This window comes from Manis javanica, chromosome 4, assembly GCF_040802235.1.
Source record: "Manis javanica isolate MJ-LG chromosome 4, MJ_LKY, whole genome shotgun sequence".
NCBI classification, from domain to species: domain Eukaryota; kingdom Metazoa; phylum Chordata; class Mammalia; order Pholidota; family Manidae; genus Manis; species Manis javanica.
In genome coordinates, this window is record NC_133159.1 from 146158419 (window position 1) to 146180150 (window position 21732).

The following is a 21732-nucleotide window of genomic DNA, read 5'->3' on the forward strand; positions in this document are numbered from 1 at the left end:
ATTTATATGTTGATCCCACATTTCTCCTATTATTATTATTATTTTTATTTTTAATAAAATGCTGAAGTGGTAGGTAGATGCAAGATAAAGGTAGAAAACATAGTTTAGTGCTGTAAGAAGGCAAATGTAGATGATCAGATGATCAGGTGTGTGCCTATGGACTAAGTATTAATCCAGGCTAGACAAGGGCAGCAAGACATCCACGGATGCAGAAGATTTCTCTCAAAGCAGGGGGGGTGAGGTTCTGAGCCTCAGGAGGTATAACTTTTAATAAACATTGAAAGCTGACTCAGCCATGACACATGTACCTTTCTGGAAAAACTAGGGGGGATTTTTGGCCAAATTCTGTGATTTTTGTTTTCATAGTTTGGGGACAAAACTGCCACTACAGATTGTCACATTCTTGAGAACTAAAACATGACTTTCCTTAATCACCAGAATGTTATTATTTAATGTGTTTATTATAAAAAGTAATAACATTTGTGAACGAAGGTACTGACCTAAATATAATTTTATTTTTCAAATGTGAATTTGAAGAATTCTTTTGATTGAATGTAACTGCTTTTTGTTTTGTTTTTAGCTTGCAAAAGACAAAAGTCATTTCAGAAGTATGTTCCTTGAAGCTGTCTTTTTGAGTATGGAAAAGTGACCAGTAAACAAAACAAGATTTTTAATAAGGCATTTCTCATTAAATCATGGTATCATGGAAAGCTTGTGTGTGGTTCACTCATGTGAGATGACCTCACAAACTCATTTCACTATACAATGAATAAAAAGCAGTTGACACATGGTAAAAAATGTTTCTCCATCCTAGATCATGGATTAAAGAAACACTGACAGAAAAGGAAAAATTAACATAGTTTGATGTGAATTGTGTTGAAAGTTATCAGAGACAAACAGTGGGCCCAAAATTGATATTTTTACAAGAAAACTTGAATTGGGGCAATATACATATATATTATATGTGTGTGTGTATATATAATATATATCCTGAGTGGCATCATCAGGTATTTGTGCTTCATTCTTTGTGATTTTTTGCTTTATCAACAGAAGTGAGCACATTTGTGTTCTTAAATCTTGTTTTTCTCTATTTAAACAAGCTTAAATTGTAGGTTAAGAATGGTGACAAAAAAAAAAAGCTACAGAGAAGCACAATATTTAACTAGAATCTTAATTTGTCACCCTATGCTGAGTCTTTACATCTGTCTAGGGGCAGACACCTCTGGTATTTGTCAATAAGTAAAAGAAAAATATTGGCTTTGAGATAACAGGCATTTGGTGAACTGGCGACAGTCATGCAAGCGAAAATGTTCAAATGACTTCAGCTCTTTCCAGCCTCATTATGTCAGGCTGGCAGATCACATATGGCATTATGGAAATCAGCAAATGAAAACCATATTGATCAGCATTGAGAACAAATGTAAAAAAGGTGGTCTGAAGGAGGGGCCCAGGAGAAGAATGCTTTCCTGGTCAACCCGATAGGCCCTTGTTAAGGCCTTTTAATCATTTATTAACGTAACCCTCCTTCTTCCCTTTCCACTCAGATTACCTCAGCCACAGAGCATCCTGCTCCATTTATCTTTTAATGTTTCCTTTATTTAATTTATTTTTAAGCTCTAAGTTATACTCTTATTTCAGAATTGAGTTTTACTTTTCATGGGATTGTTTTAAGTGACTTAAATGACTTTTCCCAACAAGCTCACCAGGCATTCAAAGGAAGGAAAGCATTTGCTGAGATTCACCTATCAGCAAATAATTTACTTGGTATGCACCACAACCAGAAGCAGAGAGACAGACAGAGACAGTCGGCCAGACATATAAAAAAAGAGTAAAACCTGAGTTGTTCTAAACCTAATTCTCTGGTTAAGGTTTGGGTCAGTGTTTCAATTTTAAAGTCTTTTTTCAGGGTTTGTAATTTTTTAGAGGTAGTAAGGTTACCTCAGGTCTGAAACTGGAATCTCGGGCACCTTTCATTTCCTTCTTCTTTCTGTGACTTCAGTACAAAGTTGGAGTTTTCTTTCATCTTGTTACTTTGGGAGGAACATTAGAACAATATTTGGACTTCTAAACAAGATAGAGAAACAGAAGTCTGTGGTGTGTGGAGGGTTCTGTTTTCCTAGAATTTCCTCACCTGAAATGCACCTTGGAGACTATAGGTTTGCTGCCTTTCTGCATCCAAACCTAAGTTGGAACAGGCTTCTCTCCTCACCTCCTCCCTCCACTTTCTGCCTCGCCTTACATTTTATACCCAAGTTCATCATTTGGTAAGAACTTTCCAGGGTTTCTTTTTTTTTTTTCATATGGAATTGTGTCCTTTCGAAGTTGATGAGTAATCTGTGAATGATTCTTTGAATACTTATTGGCAAATGATAATAGTTTCTGCTTCACTTTTGGGGCATAAATAACTCCTAAGAAATATTCACACACACGAGAGAAACCTGAAATATGGATACAAAGTTAATGAATACCCTGAAACTGCTGCATACAAACCAACTTTATGATGGACTCTTTACATTATTTATTCAGCTAATTGACAAAACCAAATATTTGCTGTTTTTTCCCTTTTGAAACCACTTTTTTAAAAAAAACACAAAACCCTGTTCAACATTATACAATTGAGATATCCATTTCCTATAAATTTAGCACTGAATTCTGAAATAGGTATGCATAAAACAGAAAATGTGATTGATCTGTGCTTGCTGGAGGTGGTCAAATACTGAACTTTCTTTTTGTCTGGACTCCTTGTCTGTGGCTGTTTTGGAGTGATTACTTTTAATCTTTGCTTTCCTGTGTTTCCCTTTGCTTCATGCATTTTGAGGGCATATCTCTGATTGATTTGAATATCAAAAGATGCACAACCTGTACAACTAACTTATCTAACTAGAATCAGGAATTTTATTTTGGTTCTACCTGGGAACTCCAAAGATACATTAAATAATACATTTGAAAAATCCATGTAAAATCTACTTTATCCTTTCTTCTTGTACATTCCTTGATTTGCAAGTGCTTTTTTTCATAGACTCACATTACTATTCCACTTTCCTTTCTGGGCTCTACATCAAACAGTGTAGGAATTACAGCAGGAGTGCCGTCTGTGGAAGACTTACTCTCCTCGTTTGTTGCAGAAGAGCAGAACATTAAACAGTGAGTGGACTGTGCAGAAACGCTCTCCCTCCCCGGCTCTTTTTCTCGCCCTCCCTCCCTCCTTTTTCCACTCTTCCCTCTCCTTCTCTTCCTCTCTTTCTCTCTCACTCCCCATCCCAATGGGAGTGTTGTTTATAGAGCATTATAATTTATAACTGAAGAGAGTGGATTTAATTTCAGTGGAGAGGCTCGCCAGCAGGGCGCCAGCCTGCAATCATATGAATCAGCAAGCTGCAAACTCTATTGAATGGAAAGTATTATCGCTGGCCACAAACGGACACTGTTTCTCCTAAACAACTCCCTTGGTGCAGGAAGACCTTGTCTTCATTCATCTATTTTACATATCTACTTCTGTTTTAATTTTGCCATTTCCTAAAAATGTTTTCTCTTTAGATTGCAACTTTTCTCTACCGTATTTCCTGATCCAACATTGGAAACTACTATTGTATATTTCTGGCTGATTTGATATTTTTGCTCTATCTCCCTGCTTACCATGTATGACATTAGTTTTCCCTTTGCTTCTCCCTGCAAATGAGTCTTTCTTTTTTTTTTTTTTTAAATGGGAGCTGTTAAACATGCAAACCAAGACTATGAGGAACCATTAGCATTAATATTGTAAAAAGCTAGCCAGTTTCAATCACCTCCAGTTTTACTTACTCGTGGATATTTTGTTTATAGTTGGATATTTTTTATACATTCATGGAAAGATTTATTTTCTTGGCCTTCAGACATCAAGGAGATGTTTTCTTATTCTTTACACAACCGTCAAATCTCTTATGACATTAGTACCTGTACCTTTATGCCAAGCTTTTCAAATGTTTCAGTCATTTTTCAGAAAGAGTGCTGGAATATGGGCATAACTTTTTGTGGTTGGTATTTGTTTTAATACAACATCAGACACTTCCCTGTAGTTAAGGTAAATCTCTAAGTCATTTTAAAAACCAAGTTAGACCCACAAGACTGGTACCTTTTTGAAAAGTATTTTACTGAATTTGTGTAGCTTTAATTGTTGGTATTTTTGGTAGTGAATCTTTAACTGAGACTAAACAGATTGCATTAATATTCCATCAAATATCAGGCTATCTTCATTCAGACTATTGAATAATTTCACCACTCATGTCTTAACAATGAAATTCAAGTTGCACAAATAGTCGGTTGCCTATACTGGTATTTGCTTTGAGACAGAGGGATAGTACACGAGACAGTATAGGGAAACTCCAAAAGAATTCTGTTCAGACATCAATGGAAAAGCCACACTAGTCTGGCTACATTTATTTAAAATAAAGGTCTTATATATTTAAAAAATAGTAACCAATGCAAAAGTTAGCAAATAAAATGCTAAAAGCTCAGCAATTGATTATGAAGTTCACATGTTTTATTGTCAGAAATGCATTTATTTTCTTGTATATATAGAAGGAGAAATTATATATCAGCTTGCATATTTTGTGACACAACTTAACATCAACAAATCAAAATATATGTAACCATAACTTTTCTCATTTAAAGCACAACCTTATGAATCCATATATATACATAAATTTTCTTCTTTAAAGCCTAGAATAGAGTTATAGTCTTCACTGTCTCAGCTAGGAATTTTTTGCCTTTGATTACTCAATAAGAATTACACATAGAAACAGAAAATCAATATGTTTACTTCTGCTTATTTTCAAAATTGAATGTTGCTGTGGTTTAATATCAGAGAAGGTTGCCCAGCGTCAGCTTTGAGGTTTCGTTTGGTTTAGTTTTAAATTCCTATGGTAGTAGCTGTTACCTCTAACAATTAACTATCAACAAAAGTAAAATTTCTTATTGCTCTGTTTTTATTCCAAGAAGTAGTATATGAAATGAGGAAGAAAATTGTGAGGTGGTTGCAGGTAAATGTATTTCTAAATCCTTTCATTCCTGATTTACAACGTTTTTAAGCCTGACTCAGATGTGTGCATTTTTACTGAATTAAGATTAGAAAAAGTGCACTTAGCTCTGTAATGAATATCTTTATACAGTAATTGTGTGCATTTTTAACATCTTTGAGGAGGTGGAAAAACTATAGTGAAGTGCAAACATTTGCGTAAGGTTGGAATGACTCAACATTAGTGAGAAGGCCCTTGGCTTCATCCTGTTTCTTTTAAGAGCCAGGGAAAGGGAAGCCTTTGTCTTTTCACTAGAGTCCTGTGAGCTTAGTTACTGTATTTTGTTTGTTGTATTTTTACCTGAAACATGTCCCCTAGCTATCTATAATGTAATAGAAGGTCCAAGACACACGTAATTTATTTGTGCCTTGTTCTGATTAATTCCTATTTTAAAAAAATTCTACCAAAAGAACTCTGAAAACCCAATCCTGGAACAGATAAATTATATTTGCCTGTTTATTATATGGAAAGGATTAGTTTCTTTAATATTAGTACCCATAGTTAATTCCTTTGAGAATTTTCTATAATTAAAGTAGAATAAGAAAAAATGTGGTAGCTATCTTTGATTTAAATAAAATTGTATATTGAAAATAGAATCATTTATAGATACATTTGTCCAAAATCATTACATACTATTAGATTCAAAAAAATAAAGTAAGTGCAGGGAAATACAGTTCACTAAAAAGTTATTATGCTGATTGTCTTTTTGGACAGTTCTTACACATTATAGTGACCTGACTTCTTAACATATTATCTGATTTCTTGATCAGAAAAACTTTATGAAATAGAGTGGATATTTTAAATGTTACTAGGTGACCTTGTAGAAGGTGGTCATATAGGGAATATGTTGCATTTACGTAATGGCTGCTGGCCTCCTCAAATGTTAGTATGCAGAGTTTCCAAGCGCTGCTTTAATAAAATGCGCTCGGGCCTTGAGGCCGACAGCTATGTTTCCCCTTTCTTAGCTCTGCTTCTGGACGTGCGCTTGGCCGACTTAGCAAAGCTTAAAAGTCAGCTGCATTTGTGTGAGCCAACTCTGCTTTGACTGGGAGCAATTGAGTATACCATTTGTTTTCTTTTCTAAATATCACAAAAGTTTTATTTCCCATTCACTAGGGCTTTTTTTTTTTTTTTTTGCCTTAAGCTAGGGGGTTACCAATTTTTCTAACTTCTATACTTCCAAAATAAAAAAAAGGCCATGGCCTTATTACTGATGATAGTGGGTAACACTGTGGTCGCTGTCATTAAACCTTGGTGGGGGGATGGGGAAAGGCTCTATTGGTGGCTGCTTTCCTCACTTTTTGGAGCTTTAATGTCTTCCTGCAACTGATATAAATTCAGGGGGGTTCAGGGAGAGGTAGCTGGCTGGCAGCAACAGATTAAAATATTTCTGACCCACAGAAGTAACCAAATGCCCATATTTCTTCATTTAACATAATTAATACCTTGTATTTCTATTGACTTTGATAAAGCAACCTTTCTCCTCCCAACCCCTCCCCCTTCCCTTTGTCAACTTTGGGAAGACTGCGAGATCTATAGTTAAAATATTCTACAGATGATGAAGGATAGCATGTCTTAAAAAAGTTAACATCAAAAGTCTCAAGTAAGCTGCTGCCTTGCAGGAAGCTTATAAGCACATTAAAATGGAAAAAAGTTATTTCGTTTTTAGTATACTGTATTTCAGCAACCAGGGTTGCAGTCTAAGAGCACATTTTGTTGTAAATGTGTAATTACAGGAGATAAAGGCAAAGAAAAGTGTTAAACATTTCTTATCAAATATTGTTAAAGAAGACTTTCATGCACTTGGAATTTAGAATTTGGGGTACTGAGATGAATTTGGGGCCTGTTACAAAGTCTACTTCTTGCATTTAATTAAAGCGTTTGTCATTATTTCATTATCACAGAGCACAGTGTATTCCAGTTCATTCTTTAGAAGACGAGGACTGTGGTACAAGCTCTGACTATAGGTTTAAGCAATATTTGATCAATCATGTGATAACATTAGTCTTTTCTTCTTTCATTGTGTACCTCAGGGTGCACATTTCTGAGTGAAAAGAGAGGTGATGTCTTTATTTTAAGCAGTCTAAGTAATGATTGAGCAAGCCATCTGGAAAGGTGATGTCAGCTGAGGGCAAGGGTGGTTGCTGGTTGAGGGGTAGTGGCCCTCCCCTTCCCCCAAACACACACACCAGCCTCTGCAAATCCAGTTTCATGGTGCCTGAGTTACTGTCTGGTTGGTTGAACTCATTCTCCTCAGCTGATATTTAACTAGTAGCTTGTGCTGCAAAAGTCTCAATACTGCCTCCTCTGGCTTAACAAACATGATTGCTGGGCAGATGAGCAGCACCAAGCAGCGATGATGGACAGAATTCCATTATATTACTCTCTCAGAGTTCAGAAAAAAGCACACATTCAATGCCATAACTAAAAGGATTTCTTCTACTAACAAATCCTAAATTTGTGTTTAATAGCCAGATAAATGTAGAGCTGATTTACATTTACAAGTTGATTGTAGATTCGATTGATAGAATATAAAGGTTGGTCTGTATGTGATAGTTTTACTGCCCCGGATGATATGTATGTATTCTGGTCTTGCACAATTTTTAAGTAAAAACTGAAGATCTCTTATTGGAAAATCTCCCAGGTAAGTATACAGACAGTGACTGCAGTGTGTATGGAGCTGCCATTCTTAGAGGAGTGTGTATGGTTCGCATATGGAAGGGAAGCCCCGGGAAGATTCTGAACCTCTGTGGGATGAGGATAGGGGGAGAATCATTTCACTGGGAAGGGCTCACAATGGAATTGCAGAAGTGCTCTCAACAGCTGGGTTAATTCCCAACAAATAGATAAATGTTTCATATGAATTTACTCCACAGAAAGGGAATTTTCTCATATTATATGACTACAGAGAAAGGACAGATACACATACAATATTTTATTTGGAGATGTCCTGACAGAATTCCTCACTACCTTTTTCTGTGTTACAGTCTGTTGTACAGCTGCAGGACCAAGGTGATCCCAGTAAGAAACCTTATTGGTATGGTTCACTGATTTTTTTGGACTCTGCATTTATTTCAGCAGACTTCTCTGATAGCTTTTTGCAGTTTTCAGCTTTTTGTTGTTGAAAACAAAAATAATAAGTAAACCAGCTCAGGGATATATTTCCTTTCTGAAACTGATTCCATGCCAAAGTGCCCTCTTTGGGGAGGAGCTCTATCTCTAGCCGAGGCTGGAACCTGAGAAACCACTTGTGATGGAATATGAGAAAGAATGGGGTATTATTTACATTATTAATGTCCCTGCCTTTTCTTATTATTTGAGACATCCAAGAGGACCATCATGATGTTAGAATTGTTTCCTTAAAAAAATTATAGATTTTGTTCAAGTTTTATACATAGGTCTGTAAGTGAGTCTTACTTCATGGAAGATCAGGGCAACATTCTATTCACATTCATGTGACAAATTTCTGGTTGAACCCCTATTGCACAATATAATGGTGAATGCCTAGAAGGTATTTACCAGAATAGATGTTCTTGTTATAAGTGAAGCACTGCAGCATACATGATAAATATTATTGAATAAGACATTTCTTCTACACAAAAATTTAGGGAATCAACTCTTCCCAACTATCAAAAGATAGGATTGTATTTCTTTTCTCTTAACACTTCATAAAGATATTTTCCATTTGAAGGAATAGCTACAATATGTTATTCCAGTGCAGAGCTGCCCTGATTCTTTATTTAGTTTAAAGGTTTCATTCCAGAGTCCTTTCTGGAATACAGGTTAAGAAGTGGTACTCTTCCAATTTTTTGAGAGTCAGAGAAACAAACAAAATGCAAATAAACTGAAGATTTAATTGAAGTGACTATATTATTAGGTGCTGAAATCAGGGATAAGGGCATGACTTTATAAATTTTTGGAGACATCAACATGGGGAAATTTTAAAAATGCTTCATAGAAAGTAATAAAAGTACCATGGAATCATGTATATACTGATTCTGAAACAGTGACATATTGAACTTGAACTGTCTTCTGAGTCATCAAATAAATTAGAGTATGTTCAGTGTAGTTTTTGTATTAAGCATGCTTCAGAATTTTCTAGTTCCTTATAAGTTAGCATCCACATATGCTAGATATGATACCTCTTCATTAGTAAGAATGTTCTGTTAACAACGTCATGCTATTTCCTGTTTGGTATCCCCTTTCATGATCTGTTTGGAGAATGTTGAATCAAATAAACCTTACCATGAGCATTCACACTGAAAAATGATGATTCCTGGTTGGTTCTTCGTAGAGGTGTCTGTCCAGGTATCAGAGTGCTGAGCAGGCCTGCCTGGGGGATTGCATGCTATGACAGTGTCTACTGATTAGATTCATAATTCTTTTGATGCCCTTTCCTCTCCTTATCTGATAGTTTCAAGGGAAGAACCCAGAGTACTTAGAGACTTTTCTTCCAAAGGAAACCCTGGGATCCAAAGGAATTAAAAGCTCACCCAAGAACTCAGGTGCTCTCCAGAAAATAACTTAACCTTTACCGCCCACCATTATTTAGCTTGGCCACACCTACTTCAGGAGTGTCATGCACTCTGGAGGCATTTATGTAATTTTAAATATTCTAATTTATAGAGAACTCTTCACTAACATCACCTCAATTAATCCTTGAAAGAACCCAGGCAGAAATTATTTTATGTCTTGTAAATGAGTGAGGCTCAGCGATGTTAAGTAATTTCAACATGGTGACTGAATGTTAGAGCTGGGAGTCAAACTGAGGTTCTGAAAATCCAGATTCTGTCTTTCCACCATGTGATACTGCCTAACTGATGGTGATGGTCACAGTTAAAGCTGGTAATTGCTGCTTGGACTTCTTAATAAGCAAAGGAAACTAAATCTCATGATAAGTTTTCCCCCATTATCGCTGGTTTAGGAGAGGAGCCAGCTCTATGCCTTTTTATCCTTTCCCAGGAGCTCCTTTGGGCAGGTTTTCAACAAACCAAAGCCTTGAACTTCTTCATGGCATATTTTTGTCATAAACAGTTGCTTATGTAACTGATCACTCCATGGTCTTCCTTTGCAACTACTTCTAGTTAAAAGGCTGTTTGCAGTAGGGTCTCAAAAGGCTGAGTTACAGCTCTACATGCATTTTCTTATTTTGTGTAATAGATATTTACTGAATCCATATTGTGTCCTTAACAGTGTGGGAGATGAGAAAAGCTTGTTCCTCTCTTAATTAAAAGAGCTCTAGTTGGGAAATATGGGGCATAAATGCATTTGAATTACTTGAAAGATGAAGAAATACCACAAGGCGTTCCATGATCAATTACAAAATTAATGGTACAGAAAATAAATGTTTTGCATTCAGGGAAGCAAGAATCATAGTCTTCGTAACACTAAGAGAATCCTTATCTAATTCTACCACCTTAAAAGAAGGTAAACTCACCAAGATTAATGTACAGGCTTAAGTTTGTACAGCCAGATACTGTCATATCTAGAATTCAGATTCAGAGTTTTTTATTGCCAGTTTATTACCTGAACTACACTCTCTCCCTGACCTGTAAACACTTAGATTTTTGAGAGAGAAGTGAAATCTTACTGTCAGTGTTTTTAAGTTTCCAACAGATAGCTTTTAAGCAAGCATCTATTGAGCACCCTGGTATGCCCTGGGCTGGAGGTACTAGGTACTGTACTATAAAAATGGTCCCTGACTCACGTAATTTACCATCTTGGGGTAGAAGTATATACAGTTAACTGGACCACAAGATAAACTTCAGTGCCACAGAAGGGTCTCACAGATATATGGTGCTGTGGGAGCCTAGTGGTGGGGGTAGGAGGGGACCATGGCTCCTTTAAGGAATGCATTTGAATGGGTAGCAGTGTATACAGAAGGGCATTCTGTGTAGAAGGGGTGCTGTGATTTATTTTCTGGTTTTTAGTGCTTTCACGATTCATTCCTATTTTCCTTCCCTCTTTTCTAATCTCATCTCTGTTCCTCCTGCCTACTTTTTTACCATCTTCACCACTTCTCCATGGATTTTACCTTACTGCCAAACCTACTTGTTGATATTTGATGTAACTATTGGTTTACTTTCTCTTCTCTTTAGAATAATATGGCACTGCTCCTGATTCTAGATACAATTTGATTTCTCCATTGGCTTTTATCATTCATTCGGAACAACTGAAATTCATGCCCATTGACAAAATTTAACATTAGCTTATTTTGTTTGCTGGGCCAAGCTTGACTTTTTAAAAAATTTTTTCCTGATCTGTCTTCTCTTCCTGTCTGTCATTTCTCTAGCTCTAGGCTATTTTCTGTCCCTTCACAGTTTTTCCTATGTAACTTCTACACTCTGAAAGATCCTTTTGATGACTCTTCGATACCAACTGCACCTATTTAACACCTACCATGTGAAGTTGTCTGGTCCTTTCAACCTTTCTATTTCTCTTTCTGTGCTGTGCATTTAGCATTTAATTACCATGCTACAAAATGGTTTGACATCATTCTGTGTAAAAAGGGAAAAAAAGCAATCAAAGTTAATTTATTTTGAACAGCAACTTTGAATCATTAATGATTGCATGGACCTTAGGTCATAATTTTCTCACCTTATTCAAATATTTATCTCTAATTTTTCTCCTGCCAAAAATCTAGAATTCCAAAGTGTCTTTCCTCAGTAATTTAATTAGGCTGCAAGTTTGAGGCTTAATGATGGATCAAAAAATGTATGATATGCTTGAAAGATCAAGACAGCAAATTGATTTCTCTTGTAGCAAAGGTTGGCAAATGTGGGAGAGGGAGCAGGTACTGCTCTGTGCTGCAGGATCTGAGTCAGTGATCAAGGTCAGCCTCAGTTCATTAACTTCTTCTGAGAGCTTATAGTCTGTAAATATAGCGTCTCATACCTTATATTCTAATTACAATATAGTAGTTTCGGAATGACTTAACTTCACTTCAGTAATGTCCTGGGGGTAATATAAAAGATGTTGAAAGATCTAGAGTAGGGTAAACTGGTTTTTTGTCATTTTGTCTAATACTGTAGTACCCACAAATATAAAATCTCACTGCTCAAGATAAGTGTGGATAAGTATGTTCCTGTTTGTGGGCATATCAGGCAGGGGGCCTTTTCTTAACCTACCCATATAAACCATCATCTCTTCTAAGAAGCAGTATATAAGGATTCTCTCATGTGCTCTTACCTAACATTATTAAAAATTAAAAGTATTTCATGCTAATTTTTAAGACCCACAATCAAGAAATGTGTTTTCTAAGCTATTCTAATACTAAATTCATTACCATATTTAGGTATTACCATAAATTGTTTTGACCATAAATGGCTGCTAAGGCCACTTTATAGCATTTCACTTAAAGCAAAATGGTAAATCACTTTAAACTTAATTCCTATGAAATCTAGAATGAAGATAACTTCTTATGTGTCCAGTCCTTTGCACAAAAGTGTAACAACTTGGTTTGGGGTTTTGCACATGGCAAACCTAACTGTGCTGTGAGACAGGATTCTTTTGTTTAAGAATTCCTTAGTGTATGTTAGAAATTCCCAACACCAACCTTCATAAATAAACACAAAATCAGAAAAAAAAAATCAATGCAGTTTTTCATTGTTAAACAGGTGTTAAAAAATCATTTGAGAAGCAGACAGTGGTATTGGTAATAAGATAATGAACTAGAGTTTTATTAAGCTAAGGATATTTGTGGATATTGGACATATTTTTACTAATCTCATTTAAAATAGATTTTGTTCCTTTCCATTTCTGTAAGTTTATTTTAATAAAGGTGAAATAATTAGTTTGTTTTCTAAGCATTAATTGGATACTCCATGCAATAGAGTTTTACAAGGCCTTTGATGAATACAGGTACCAGACTTACCTTTCCATCTGAAACAAATAAACTGGACAATTACATGATACAACTGTTTTCAAGATATTGGGTATCAGGCAATTAAGGACAGTGATCTCTGAGAGATGGGAAACAAATAAAGTGAGTTTTACAGTTGTCCTGGCTCATTGCCAGTAAATATTGTGGGAAGAGGGAATCCAGGTGGGGTATAGTAGTCTTTCAGAGTGGAAGAGATGAAGCTGGGAGTTTGGAAGGCCAAGGCGTCTAGTGTTCACAGGATGGAGTACCAGAGAGGAAAGAGCTGCACAGAGAGAATGCTACAGAGGTCTGCAGAGGATATTCTGCAAGCCTTCAGCTGAGTACTGTTCAGCACATGAGATACTACAGCCCAGAGAGAAACCACCTAAAAAGTTTCAAAGGAGCCTCACTGAAGCTAACCCAGGACTGGCAATAGTGTCTGTTCCCACTTGCCAGAATGGAAAATCTTATAATTTACAGGCAAATGGGAAAAATAGTCAGAGGGTTTTGGCTCCACAGGGGGCGAAGTTTCTCCTCGACTCTATTCCATTCCTGCCTAACAGAGTTTGAAAGCAAGACCCAAGGCACATCATAATCAAATTGTTTAAAGTGAGTGATAAAAATGTAAGCTTTTTACATTATACATGAAGTGTTGTAATATTCCTTAAAGGTAGACTTTGGTAAGTTACAAATATATAAGTTCTAAAGTAACTGCCAAAATAACAAAGATTTATATAGCTAAAAAGCCAACAAATGAGATAAGATAGACTCCTAAAAATATTTAATGAACCCAGAAAAAGTCAGGGGGGAGAACAAAATGGGAACAAAAAACATATGAATAAATACAAAACTTATAGCAAGACGGTATATTTAAACCCAACCATATAAAAAAATTACATTAAATATAAATGGTCTAAACAACCAATTAAAAGACTGGAATTGTCATATTGGGTAAAAAAGGAAGATTCAACTATATGCAGCCTATAAGAAATCCACTTTAATATAAATACACAAATAGGATAAAAGTAATGGGATGGAAATAACAATATACTATGTTAACACTAATCAAAAGAACATAAATGGTTATACTGGTAGACAAAGTAGACTTAGAAGAAGAATATTATTACAAAATAAGGGGTCATTCATAATGTTAGAGTGTTAACTCATGAAGAGGACCTTTCATTTCTAAATGTTTTATGCCTAAACACAGAGCTTCAAAAATTAAACAAAAATGAACTACAAGAGAATTAGGCAAACATATAATTATAGATGGAGATTTCAAAATCCCTCTCTCAATAATTTATAGAAGAATAGACAAGGAATCAGCAAGGTAGTAACACTAATAACCAACCTAATCTAATCTAAGGAACATATATATTATATATATATAAAACCTCCACTACCACCAGCAAAACCACCTTCCTTTCAAATGCACACAAAATATTTACTATCATAACCCATATTCTGGCCATAAAGCAAGCCTCAATAAATTTAAAGAATTTAAATCATACAAAGTGTGTCTCTGACCACAATGCAATTAAACTAGAAATCAATAACCGTAAGATATTTGGAAAAAATCCCCAGATATTTGAAAGTTAACACTTCTAAATAACTCATGGATCCAAGAAGAAGTAAAAATAAAAATTAGAAATTATTCTGAACTCAGTGAAAATTAAAACACAACATATCAAAATTTGTGGGATTCACTAAAGAAGTACTTAGAGGGAAATTGATAGCACTAAATGCCTATATTAGAAAAGAAGAAAGGTCTCAAATCAATGACCCCAGCTCCAATCTTAACAAACCAGGATAAGGATAAAAGTGGAAATCAATTTTTTTTAAACCCAGAAAAAAAATAGAGAAAATCAATGAAAGTTTACTTTCTACTTTTGATACCAGAAGTGTGATTTATGGAAGAAAAAGTTGTTAAATTGGACTTCTTTAGAATCAAGAACATTATGTTTTTATAATAATAACTATTAGTGAAATGCCACAAACTAGGAGAAAATATTAATGGATGCCACACATTGGGAGAAAATATTTTCAAATCCCATATCTGACAAAACACTTGTATCCAGAATATGTAAACACATAAAAACCTCAAAACTGAATAATAAGAAAACAGCCAAATAAAAAATTGGGCAAGTGATTTGAACACTTTTTACTCAAGAAGAAATGCAGGTAGCAAATAAGCATATGCAAAGATGTTCAGCATCATTAGTCATTACAGAATTAAGAATAAAACCATAATAAGATACAACTACACACTTATTAGTTTATCTAATACTAAAAATACCATACCAAGTCTTGGCAAGGGTATAGAAATAGAACAGGTGAAGCTCTCATAGATACACAATGTATGAGAACTCCACTACTGTCAATAATATAGAATTGTACAAACATTTTGGAAAACAATATGGCAGTTTTTAAAAACATTAAACATGCTGACTATATAGCTTAGCCATTCTACTCCTAAGTATATAACCAAGAGAAATGAAAGCATGTCTGTACAGACTTGTGCATCAGAATTCAACTGTGGCTACATTTGTATTAGCCAAGAACTAGAACCAACTCAAGTGTTCATCAACAAGTAGATATATAAACAAACTGGTGTTCATCCATAAAATCGAATACTACTCAGCAATAAAAAGGAATTAATTTTTGCTAAATGCAATAACATGGTGGGTCTCAAAATAGTGAAGTAAAAGAAACAAGACCAAACAAATACATACAGTATGGCTTCATTAGTATAAAATCCTAGCTGATCTAGGGTAATGGAAAGCCAATCAGTGGTTTCCTGGATACAGAGATTGGGTGAGGAGAGGGATGGACTACAAAGGGACATGAAGAAAGCTTTGGCAGTGATGGATATGTCATGATCTTGATTGTGGGGATAGTTTTGTGCGTGTGTGTGTGGGTGTATGTGTGTGTGTGTGTATATGTTTATATATATATATAAACATCAAGTTGAACACTTCAGGCATAGTTATTGTATGTCGATTAAACTGTTTAATTCTCAAGGATAGCAGTGTATACCTTCATTGTAAATTCTGTTCAGCAATGCTATTTTGAGATTTTTGGTTTAGTGTTCCAATTAATCCAATAGGTCTTTCACCTGGAAGTTAAATACTGTCTAGCCATTTTACCTGCCTTGTTTCCAAACCTATCACTCACACAGTGAGTAAAACAAATTCAGGGCATTTTGATTCTATACTAAACCAATAGAATGGATACATTACGTAAGAACATATGTAACAGGTACTAAATGGCTCATCTTCTATTCACATTTCTATATTCTATGTTAAAATGCACGTTAGATACTTGTATCTCTGAATGTTTAGGTTAATGTTTGCTTTTGAATTCTCAAATATTTTTTTGAGACCCAAATCCTCAACATTTTTTTTTAAATTACCTCCCAAATTAATAGATTCTGGCACTTGTATGTTTGGTGGGCTATATACACCCAGTCTGCCATCTTACTCTGTGAAAGTCCTGCTTGGACATTATATTTTGAAATCTGTATTACAAAGTCTTTTATCCTTTTATTAGTTTAGTACTTTAAGCCTTAGACATAAGAAAGACTATCAGTGAAAATCAATTGAAATGCAGTTAGATGAAGATCTGTTGTAGTAGGCAGAAGGCTTAGTTGCTGCACAATATAATCAATTAGGACCTCCAGCTGCATACAGAGTTTTACCCAGCCAATCACTTTTCACACGTTTCCTCCATTAGCTTGACTAGAGTTCTTTTTTTTTTAATGTGAATTATGATGAATGAGATTGTTGTTACAAATATAGAGATGGGTCATTACCCTACAGAAACCAGACTGCTGGCGTTTAGCGATTAGGGCTTTCTGCTCCTGCTATCAATAAAGTACGAATTTATCTGTCTCAAACTATAATAGGGAAGCTGTGGTCATTGTTATCTAATTCATTTAACAATGTTATAATCGTAAATTGTTTTTGTTCATCTGGATAATTTACATAACTTTTAAGTTAGTTGTGAGAGTAAAGGGATATAACGTATCAAATAGCAGTGGGACATTTTTCTCAAATGACTATCCCTCAGCAATTAATACTCCCAAATTTAACAGCCTGATTTTAGTCCTTCAAGATGTCAGAAAGTGGAAATCATGAATGAGGCTTACGTAGCCTGCATGACGGTGCTGGAGATATACAGAGTACTGACAGAAGTCCTATAGCTGCTAAATTCTAAACTTAGGTGGTTGGCCCTCCTGGGTATGGGTGGGTTGGGGAACTTAAGAGTTGTTGGATTTGGTTTACTGTGCTGTGACTAAAGTGCATTCCTGGTAAATTGGGCCAGTCAGCCTAATATTAGCTTGTTTTATGAGAAAAGGAAAAATCGATCCTTAGAACACCTCCACTCGGGTAGATTAATAGAGAAGGTCCTGCTATAAACTATCGAGTTATAATCCACTTTGGTTTTTTTTATTAACTTGTTTGCTCTTAAAATAGTTTTTTTGTTTTGTTTGTTTTTTGGTTGTTATTTTAACCTTTTCCTATTCTAGCCTCCTATTGTCACAGAGATAGGTTGTGTGGTTTTGGTTTGTCTGTTCCTTGGTTTTTGTTTTTTTATCTGGAATATGGTGCCTACAATACTCGGCCCTTATAGATGTCAGTGCATGGATAGAAAACATTGTCTGCAGGCATGAGTAATTTAATGTTACGTGGAAAAGCAGGAACTGTTGCCCAATTGTGGTGGATACCAAAGAAAACTCCAGTAAAGATGCTTTTCTTGGACGTTTAAAATTAAAGCAGACCTGCCTTTGAGGCCCATTGATGAAAAGACCTTTGTGTTTTGTGCCATGAGGGTGGGGGAGGAGTGCTTAGTGCGAAGAGTTAATAAACACCAAAAGCTGTGCTCTTCTTGTAGCTTTAGTAAGCTTTAATCTCTAAGCTTGATTACCTCCTAACCCTCTATCTCTTGCCTCCCCCTTTAAGCACTGTGGGGGCTTTTTGGTGGTATTAGTGGCATTTTGCCCAGTGTTGGCTTTAGAGAAATCATTCTACAAGAAGGAAAAGCAGAAAGACTGGATCTATCTGTGTGAGGTCATTAACACAAGAATAACCTTATGAGCTCCAGAGGGCAAGAGGGAATGTCTGTCCTAGTAAAAATTTGCAGATGAAATGTCACTGTCCTTTTCTTGCAGCCCAACTTTTTCAGGCCTAGTGGCATCCATCATCTAGAAGAACTCCTTTACATGCAGCCAGGATATCCAGTTGTGTATCATAGAAACCCCTTTGTGTTTGTATTTCATAAAAATATGTTTGCAAGCTGTAGCTGTCTGGGATTTCTTAGAGACACATACTTGCACAGAGTTGCTGTGTAATTAATTCTCAGTATTGAAAATATTCTAGTGTCTGAGACAGCTTCAGTGCTCCCTGTTTTGCCAAGCATCATTAAGTCATTAGTGTAGGGGACTTGTTATGAAGGACCAATTAAAAGCTCAAAGAAGCTCTTGTATATTTTTATATTAATCCCAAGAGCTTTACAATATTCTGTTTTCTCTTTCTAAAGAGTAGTCTGAGAAAATATATATTATTTCTTTTAAAAATCTCAGAAGAAAAATGAAGACAGAAAATGATTATGGCACAGATAAGAGATTAAAGTATTCAGCCAACAAGCTGTAATAAATGAATACTGAGCCAATATACTGTTAAACTCAGAGCCACTGGGTAGAAATAATGTGGCTTACGTTTTGACCCTATGTTACCAGAAGATGTGAGAGAAAGAGTGGAAGTTGTCACCTGCCTCCAGTGTACCCGAAAGTAGATGGTTAGGTCACTTGAAGGACAGGTGTGCCTTGCAAGTATGGAGAAAGACCTCTGAGAGACTGTTAGAGTAAGTGAAGGAAATGAATAGTGAGAAATGAAGCAGGAGATTGTTAAGAGGAAAAGGACTGATGTTGAATTAATTGACTTCCCTTAAAACTTTCAAGAATGAATCCCAGCAAGTGCTGCCAATGCTTGCTACCTTTATCAGAGAGCACCGGTCCCATGCTGTCTGTGCAGTGGGACAAAAAGTAGCAGTCCAAGCTCACAGATGGCTTTGCCTGCAGTAGGCACAGAGTAAAATGACCCTGGCTATGCAGCACTTGAAATGAGGGGGGAATAAGATGACCATGTAGAGCTCACATTGTGGTCACCTGAAGGATCCTAAGCAGATCAGAACAAAGTATGGACTTTCTGTGAGATAACTGTGATAACAACTCAGAGAACTGAGAAGCTACTCATTGCTATAGGTGATACTATCTTTGAACCTTTGCTCAACCATTAATGGATCAGTATACCCAGAAAAAATCTTTTGTGTGCTAACGTAACCTGAAAGTTTAAATATGCTAGTCATTTCCTTATGAGGGTCTGAAGTAATTTCACCAGCTGGTGTTTCTAAGTTATCAAATGATGATGGAACTGGGAGTTACAGTATGAATTCAGGAAGACAGTCTTCTAATTGCTAGTCTGAGATGCTAGTTGGTGAAGCCTTATTTGCTCAGTGAGGGGTCCATTGTGGTAGTAAACTACACATCCTTAGACTTGAGAAGATGCCTTGAGAGAGAAATGAAACATAAAATGTGCTTGTTTCTGGACATAGTTGAGAAGGTGAAGGAATAAAAAGGATATGAAGAGTGAGTATGAACAGGAGATTGTTAACAGGAAAAGGACTGATGTTGAATTAATTGACTTCCCTTTAAACTTTCCAAAATGAATCCCAGCCCTAGACAGCCATTGATCTAATTTCTATCTCTATGTATTTATCTTTTCTGGATGGTTCATAAAAATGGGAGTTATACAATATGTAATTTTTTGAGCCTGGCTTGTTAGCATAATGTTCTTGAGGTTCATCCATGTTGTTGAATATATCTGTACTTAGTTCCTTTAACTTTCTTTTTTAAATTGTAGTATCATTGATATACAATCTAATATAGGTTTCAAATGTACAATACAGTGGTTTAACAGTTACCCATATTATTAAATCCTCACCCCTTCTAGTGCGGTTATCAATATAGGAAGATGTTACAGAATCATTGACTGTATTCTCCATGCTGTACTACTGTCCCTGTGACCAGCTTATATTGTGATTGAGAATTACTGTGCCCCTTTATCTCCCTCACCCTTTCACCCCACCCCTTCCCTGTTGGTAACCACTAGTCACTTCTCAGTGTCTATAAATCTACTGCTGTTTTGTTCCTTCTGCTTTGCTTTGTTTTTATGTTCCACAAATAAGTAAAATCATATGGTATTGGTCCTTCTTCTCCTGGCTTAATTCACTGAGCATAATACCCTCTAGGTCTATCCATCTTGCTGTAAATGGTAATATTTGTTTTCATCTTATGGCTGAATAACATTCCATTGTGTATATGTACCACATCTTCTTTATCCATTCATCTACTGATGGACACTTAGGTTGCTTCCCTATCTTGGCTATTGTAAATAGTGCTGCGATAAACATAGGGGTACATGTATCTTTTCGAATCAGGGATTTTGTTTTCTTTGGGTAAATTCCTAAAAGGGGAATTACTGGATTAAGTGATATTTCTATTTTTGGTTTTTTTAAGGAACCTCCATACTGCTTTCCACAGAGTTTACACCAATTTATATTCCCACCAACAATATAGGAGGGTTCCCATTTCTCCACATTCTCGCCAACATTTATTATTTCTTGTCTTTTGGGTAATGATCATTCTAACTGGTGTGAGGTAATATCTCATTGTGGTTTTGATTTGCATTTCCCTAATGATTAGCAATGTGGAGCATCTTTTCGTGTGCTTGTTGGCCATTTGGATTTCTTCTCTGGAGAAATTTCTGTTCAGGTCCTCTGCCTATGTTCCTCTAACTTTTTAAGACATTCTTCTTGTGGCTGTGGACCCCTTTCATTTCAGCTTTCTTGGCTTGAATTTATGGGTTCTGTACTGAACACCAATTTCCACTGTTTCTTTCAGTGTCAGTTTAGAGGGAAAGAAAGTTGGGGCTTTTGTATGAACTGTCCTTTTCTGTGTGTTCATACTAGTTGTAACTTGTTGAAGGAAATGTTTCCTTAATAAAAGAACCCTTTTTCAAGGTTCTCCTACTCCTCAAGTATTGAATGTTATTTTTAAAATTTTGCTGTTATAGTAATAAAGCATGCAGAACCTCTCCTTTATTTTAAAATTTATGGTTTCTTGCTTTTAGAAAAGAAAGCATTACTTTAAAATTTGCTATTTCATGTGTCAACTGCCAAAGTGTCCTCTATATGAAAATACATTGTCAAGAGCTCATAAGAATAAAGGCCTAAGTTTGGTCTCAAGTGTGGTTTTTAGACAAATGTGTTTTCAGCATGCTGTTCCAAATTAGTAAGAAATTTTTCCTTATTTGGGTAGTTCAAAGTAAATATATTAGTTTAATTATATTTAATTAAAAAGTATTTTAATTCATATGATGCTTCAAGCTAACTATTGTATAGCAGACTCATAAAAATGTCATAAACATGTTTGTCATTTTTCTACATAAGATTTGCTAAGATTAATAATAATTAAAAGGTAATTGACCCCATGGAAAGCACAGGTAAAGTTACCCCAAAATTAATTCTAAATGGGACCTTAAATCTAAAACAGTAAAGCTTGAAAAAGAAAAAAAAATAGCATATCTTTTCTTAAATGAGTAGAAATTCTTAGATGGGATTTAAAACGTTGAATCAGTGAAAAGTATTAATACATTGGGTTAAATCAAAATTTTAAATGTTTGCTCATGGAGAACCACTGATAAGAAAAAGTCAAGCCACAGACTGGAGGAAAATCATCACAGAACATAAACAGTTGAT

The 21732-nt window shown here is 35.5% G+C and overlaps 1 protein-coding gene across 22 annotated transcripts in view; it reads left to right on the forward strand.

Moving 5' to 3' along the window:
• The window catches only part of BCAS3 (BCAS3 microtubule associated cell migration factor), a 632290-nt gene that overhangs the window by 443536 nt on the left and 167022 nt on the right, over positions 1-21732 (forward strand). Inside the window, exon 24 of one of the 22 annotated variants that reach the window (XR_012130635.1) lies at positions 581-3144. The exons of the other annotated variants lie outside the window; for them this stretch is intronic. The gene's annotated coding sequence lies outside the window, so the exon portion shown is untranslated. The remainder of the gene's footprint in view (positions 1-580; positions 3145-21732) is intronic. 22 annotated transcript variants of the gene reach the window in all.